We start from the raw sequence: 7,086 nt of genomic DNA on the forward strand, positions 1-7,086 counted from the left end.
AAAAAAGATAAAGCAAGTGTGCCAATTACCAACTGGTATTTTCCTCTTGTGCACTTAATGATAAATTTTCATATTTTACTTCCCTTTTAAATGTCCTATTTACATTTCATTTTTTTAATTTAAAAACTGTAAATTAATCTTTAGTAATTCCTATTTTTCCTACTGATAATACTATTTTTATTGTAATAGCATACTTATTTTGCTATGATTATCATATAATAAGCATGTAAACACAAAAATTAACAAAAATTGAACAATATTATCACTGTTTTTCAACCATTTATTTACTATATATGAGGTATTTCCATATGAATATTATACATCTATATCAGTATTCATGGTGATTTCATTCTATTTCATTGGATATATATTATATGGATATATATTGTTATCTCGTAACCCCCTTCTTTTTGAACATTTATGCTGTATTCCTGTTTTTATTTTTAACTATTACAAACAATTCCAAGAAGTATACATTTGAGCTTGATTGGCTTGCATTTTTAAAAAAAATTTAGTAGTGCAAATTATTGTCCAGAAAAGTTGCACTGTTTTAAACTTGTAGTGAGCAGGAATACATTTTCCCCTACCAGTAAAATAATTGTTGATGTCAGCATTTTAAAAAATCTTCAGTATATGGTAAAAAAATAGAATCATTTAATGTTTAAATGTATGAGTCTTTACTTATTAGTGACAATGTTAATATCTGTCTTTCATTCTTTAGTAAAATTTATGCCCTTTCCTTACTGGGATATTCACTTTTGTTATTGAATTATAAGCTCTTTTTATATTTTAAGGCTATTTGGTCTTTACAACATGTGTTGAAATCTTTTTTACCAGATCATTTAATTTTAAACATTCTTTTAAAACTTTCATCATAAAGACTCTTTAAATTCTTATTTATTAAAATTAGAAATATTTTCTCTTACCATTTTTTCCTCAGAGTCACATTTTGACAATCACCCAAAATATACATGTAAGAAAATAAAAATCCTTAAAGCACTATTACAGTTTCATTTTTTACCTTTAAAATATTTAAAATATGAATAAAAAAGAAAATGTGTGTCTAGGTGCATAAGACATAAAAACATTAAAGACTTTAATTCACCTTATATTTATTGATTTATTCATACACAAAACAGGTAGGACATGAAATTTATTTTTCCCCAAGTGGTTAGTTAGCTAATCATCCCAGTACCAATAAATATCATTTATTTGCTGTTGTATAATACCACCTTCATTATATCAATAAAATTATAAATAAACACAGCTTGTTTCTGCATTTCTATTCATTCATTCCTTTATTCATTCAACCAATCTTGACTGAGCAAATAGTACGTTCTGGGCACCGTTGAGGCACAAAGAACACGGCATAAATGAGATGCACGGGAGCCTTGCCTTTGGAAGCTTCTGGTGAAGTCACAGGCACAACAGTGAAGGCACTGTGATCAGCAGGAGGACACAAGGCAGAGGGTGGAGCGACAGCGTGGAAGGAGGGGCAGGAGAGAAACCTTACGGACAGGATCAGAAGTGTCCGGGAGGCCTGAGGTCTCAGCACGCCTGAAAGGAGCAAAGGGAACGTGAATGATGCACAGAGCCCCAGATGTAGTGATGAAATAAACCTGTGAAAGTCCGGGGGTAGAGAAGCAGCCAGTGCAAAGGCCCCAGGGCAGGACCGGGGTGGGGGAGGGGAGGCCAAGGCAGCTGGACAGAGATCAACAAGCACAAGTTCAGAGATTTAGAGTGGCAGGGGGCTCTTTGCAGCTGTGGATCAAAGTGCAAGTGAAAGTCACTCAGTCATGTCTGACTCTGTGACCCCATGGACTATACAGTCCATGGACTTCTCCAGGCTAGAATACTGGAGTGGGTAGCCCTTCCCTTCTCCACGGGATCTTCCCAACCCAAGGATGGAACCCAGGTCTCCCACATTGTGGGCAGATTCTTTACCAGCTGAGCCACAAGGGAAGCCCAAAAATACTGGGGTGGGTAGCCTATCCCTTCTTCAGGGGATCTTCCTGACCCAGGAATCGAACCTTGGTCTCCTGCATTGCAGGTGGATTCTTTACCAACTGAGCTATCAAGGAAGCGGCTGTTGATGAAGGTTCTGTGTGTAGGAAGTGTGCTCTGATTCACATCACTTAAACGCGCGCCTTCGTAGCTGTGTGGAAAACTGACCACGTGAGCCAGCACAGGACCAGATTCAATCTGTGAAGCTGAGCTGGAGCTCACAGGACTTGGTGACTGACTGGACACACAGGAGAGGAAGAGGTATGGCTGGAACAGCTGAGGTGGGATGAACTGGAGACGCATGAAGGTTCCGTAAGGAACATCAGGAATCAGGAGTTTGGTTCTGAACAGGTTCCGGCTGAAATTCTTAGAACCTCTCCAAGTGGAGCTATTAAGCAGGTGGCTGGATATACAAGTCTGAACCTCGGGGGAAAAGGTCAGGCTGGAAATACAAGTTTGGGAGGGTCAGGAGCATAAAGCTGGTGTACAGGGCCTGTGGGATCTCCAAGGGAGACAAGATAATCAGAGGGCCTGGGGGAGAATGCAAAGGAATGGTCAGTGGGGGAGAGGGTGCGGTGCCCTGAGCCAGTTCGGTGTTTTCAGGAGAACGGCAGGATGTGAGTGGTGACTAAGGTCAAGACTGCAAATGGACGGTTGGGTTCCGTGAGCTCGGGGTCATTAGTGACATGGACAAGTGCTCTTGCAGTAGAGGCTTTCAGCTGAAGAGAGTTCAGGGCAGAAGAAGTAAGGGTAAAGCTATTTCTACAAGACATGGAGGCTGTTTGAGAAGTGTGCATAAGCAGGCACTCGCATTTTTGTTCTTCCCCATGGAAGTTAATTCAGTATCTTTGCACACTGACGAAGTAACCCAGGAGAAAGAAGAAATTAACCATGCAGGTGAGGGGGATAAAGGCAGGAACAAGAGGAAATAAGGGGCTTTTCCTGGTGGCTCAGACAGTAAAGAATCTGCTTGCAATACAGGAGGCCTGAGTTCAATCCCTGGGTCAGGAAGATCCCCTGGAGAAGGGACTGACTACCTACTCCAGCATTCTTGCCTAGGAAATCCCATGGACAGAGGAACCTGGCAGGTTATGGTCCATGGGGTTGGAAAGAGTCGGACATGACTTAGTGACAAACAACAACAGTTCTTGTTTCATTGGCTACTTTTGTAAATATTACACTTACTTTTGTTGCTTAGTTGCTAAGTCATGTCTTTGCAACCCCATGGACAGTAGCCCACCAGGCTCTGTCCATGGGATTTCTCAGGCAAGAATACCAGAGTGGGTTGCCATTTCCTTCTCCAGGGGATCTTCCCCAACCTATAGATCGATCCCGTGTCTCCTGCACTGATGGGGGTTTCTTTACCACTGAGCCACCAGGGAAACCCCCAAAGAAGGATGCACATAAATAAAGACTCTACACAAAGCAAAGAAAGCAGATACTCTAAGCGAAAGACTTTTAAAAAATATTCTAAAACTGGAAAGACAACAGAAACTAATGTGACCGATAAACATCAGCGGTAAAATTCAAACTGGAACCTGTACCATTTCAGTTGGTACAGTTACAGGAAGACCTATAAAACCACAGCTCTGCAGAGGAGCTGGGGACCTACCTAGTACAGCTCTGCATCCTGCAGTTGAGGACAGCAAGGGCTAGAGAGCTGCAAAATCTTACTCAAAATCAAACAGAAGCCTGAGAGTATCTTCCACCTAGAATGCAGCACTACTTTCATTAATGTTCTTTGAAACATTTATTTGTAAAGGGTATGGTGATGATTTTTAAACACACCTGCACATTCTGTGAGCCCTCAGAAAGAGGCCTCTTCCCCTGAAATCTGCACCAACCCTGGTGACTCAATGGTTACAAACAGAATACAGCAGAAGCGATGGCATGGCTTTGGAAGTCACGTTGAGAAAAAGCTTGGGTAGTTTCTGCCTCACTCGTTCTCTTGGGTCACTGACACTGGGAGCACCGAGCTGGCATGAGGCCCCACGGTGTGCCCAGGCCACAGGTAGGTGATGTAGCTGAGTTTCCAGATGCCCCTGGCCGTCAAGTCGTGGTCCCCCTTCTGCTTTCTGCCACTGAACCTTCCCAACTGAGCCCCCAGACAACCTGGAGCAGAGACAAGCCATTTCCACTGTTGTTGTTGTTCAGTCACTCAGTCATGTCTGAGTTTTAACCAACCCATGGGCTGTAGCACACCAGGCTTCCCCTTCCTTTACCATCTCCCGGAGTGTGCTCAAACTCAATGTCCCTTGAGTCAGTGATGCCATCCCACCCATCTCGTCCTCTGTCTTAAGAGGATGAGATGGGTTGGATGGCACCTCCCACTGTACACAGAATCTCTGTGCATGATAAAATGGTTCTTTTAGTCCAAAGTTTTGGGGTGGCTTGTTGCAGCAGCATAAAAATGAACACTAGTTTTCCTCCACTACTATGGATTTTTAAATGGAGAGCAAAGAGGTAAAATTTATTCCTAGTCTATTTTATCTTCAAGTCCAACTAAAGCCAAAAGGCTGCACTTGATTGAGAAGAGAAATGAAATAAAACTTGGTTCTGAATTTTAACTTTCTGCAGCACAGAGGAACAAATTATAAGGCTAGCCCAAGAAGTTTTTCTTTTTTAAGTGTCACAAGATTTTCAGATAAACACTTGCTTAGCAGCACAGTTCAGTTCAGTTCAGTCGCTCAGTCGTGTCCGACTCTGTGACCCCATGAACTGCAGCATGCCAGGCCTCCCTGTCCATCACCAACTCCTGGAGTTCACCCAGACTCACATCCATCGAGTCGGTGATGCCATCCAGCCATCTCATCCTCTATCGTCCCATTCTCTTCCTGCCCCCAATCCCTTCCAGCATCACAGTCTTTTCCAATGAGTCAACTTTTCGCATGAGGTGGCCAAAGTACTGGAGTTTCAGCTTTAGCATCATTCCTTCCGAAGAACACCCAGGACTGATCTCCTTTAGAATGGACTGGTTGGATCTCCTTGCAGTCCAAGGGACTCTCAAGAGTCTTCTCCAACACCACAGTTCAAAAGCATAGCAGCACAGTACTCAAGCAAATATCTTGGCAATTAATCACATGTATACAAGATTTTTTTTTCCCCTGGAGAGAAATTTTTTGTTGTTGTTGAAGAACAGAGCTGTACTTTAAAAGTATTTGAAAACAAAAGCAAACCAGAGGCTTCTCTGCTCTAAAGTACAATAAGGCTGACTTACTTTCATAATGTAAACATCTTTTTTTCTTCTAATTAAGCCAAGTAAACAAAGCAGGATGAGGGCTTGTGTTGGTGTCAAGTGTTCTCGGCAGCCCCTGAAATGCCTGGCAGGTACAGACACATTCAGAGACCTGGAAAACCAAGATACTGTATTAAGTGTTTCTGTTAGTTCCCTATGGCTGCTGTAACCAATTACCTCAAAATTTGCGGTTGAAAACAACAGAACTGGACTTCCCTGGCAGCTCAGTGGTAAAGAATCCGCCTGCCAATGCAGGAGACACAGGTTCTATCCCTGATGTGGGCAGATCCCACGTGCAGTGGAGTCACTACGATTACACACCACAACTCTGGAGCCTGTCCTCTAGAGCTCGGGAGCCACAATCACTGAAGCCCACGGGCTGCAACTCCTGATGCCCGTGTGCTTCAGGAGCAGCTGTGAAGCTGTGCAAAAGCCCTTTCACCTCTCCAGTCTCCCGATACTTATATGTGAGCAGGGATTAGCCAAGGCAAATGCAGTCACAGACCAGCAACCAGGCATCACCCAGTGAGGAATGCTGACACTCAGGCCCCACCCTGGACCAACTGAGCCAGCACGAGCATTTAAGCTGGAGCCCCAGCAGCTTCCAGTGCACCTTCAAGCTTGAGGAGCACTGAGCACAGTTCCTGAGGCAGGATGACTTGCCAATAAACGCGAATCCCCCGTGCCTATAAACCCCACAAAGGCACTTACATAAAATGGCTGAGTTTACATTTAATAACTGAAGACAAAAAGTAAAGAAAGGAGGGAGTAGGCCATTCTTAAAAAAAAAAAAAAATGGCTAACTAGGAACAGGCTGGTACTGAAACACTAATTTCTGGGACTCTTTTGGGGAATCTTTTTAAGAAAAGATTGTTCACGCTACATAGGGAAAAGAAATCCAGATATGAGTCACATCTCACTCACATTTTTTTAAGGCTGTATTATCTGAAAGGAACAGGTGAATTCCTAGGTTACTGGTATATGATTTTTGTGGGAGTTAAAACAATTAAGTGTAAAAACAAAACAAAAAGCTTGGAAGTCATGTCTCCATCTCTCAGAACAAGAAAAGAGCTGCATAAACTGAAAGTGTTAGTCCCTCAGTCATGTCCGACTCTGTGCAACCCCACAGACTGTAGCCCACCAGGTTCCTCTGTCCATGGGATTTTCCAGGCAAGAGGACTGGAGTGGGTTGCCATTTCCTTCTCCAGGGGATCTTTCCAACCCAGGGATCAAACCCAGGTTTCCTGTATTGTAAGCAGATTCTTTACCGTCTGAGCTACCAGCGAAGCCCTGTACAAACTGAAAGTCAAAGAAAGGCAATGCCAAAGAATGCTCAAACTACCGCACAATTGCACTCATCTCACACGCTAGTAAAGTAATGCTCAAAATTCTCCAAGCCAGGCTTCAGCAATATGTGAACCGTGACCTTCCTGATGTTCAAGCTGGTTTTAGAAAAGGCAGAGGAACCAGAAATCAAATTGCCAACATCTGCTGGATCATGGAAAAAGAAAGAGAGTTCCAGAAAAACATCTATTTCTGCTTTATTGACTGTGCCAAAGCCTTTGACTGTGTGGATCACAATAAACCGTGGAAAATTCTGAAAGAGATGGGAATACCAGACCACCTGATCTGCCTCTTGAGAAATTTGTATGCAGGTCAGGAAACAACAGTTAGAACTGGACATGGAACAACAGACTGGTTCCAAATAGGAAAAGGAGTATGTCAAGGCTGTATATTGTCACCCTGCTTATTTAACTTCTATGCAGAGTACATCATGAGAAACATTGGACTGGAAGAAGCACAAGCTGGAATCAAGATTGCCGGGAGAAATATCAATAACCTCAGAT

The sequence above is a fragment of the Bison bison genome, unplaced genomic scaffold (genome assembly GCF_000754665.1).
Source record: "Bison bison bison isolate TAMUID 2011002044 unplaced genomic scaffold, Bison_UMD1.0 scf7180017864527, whole genome shotgun sequence".
NCBI lineage: Eukaryota > Metazoa > Chordata > Mammalia > Artiodactyla > Bovidae > Bison > Bison bison.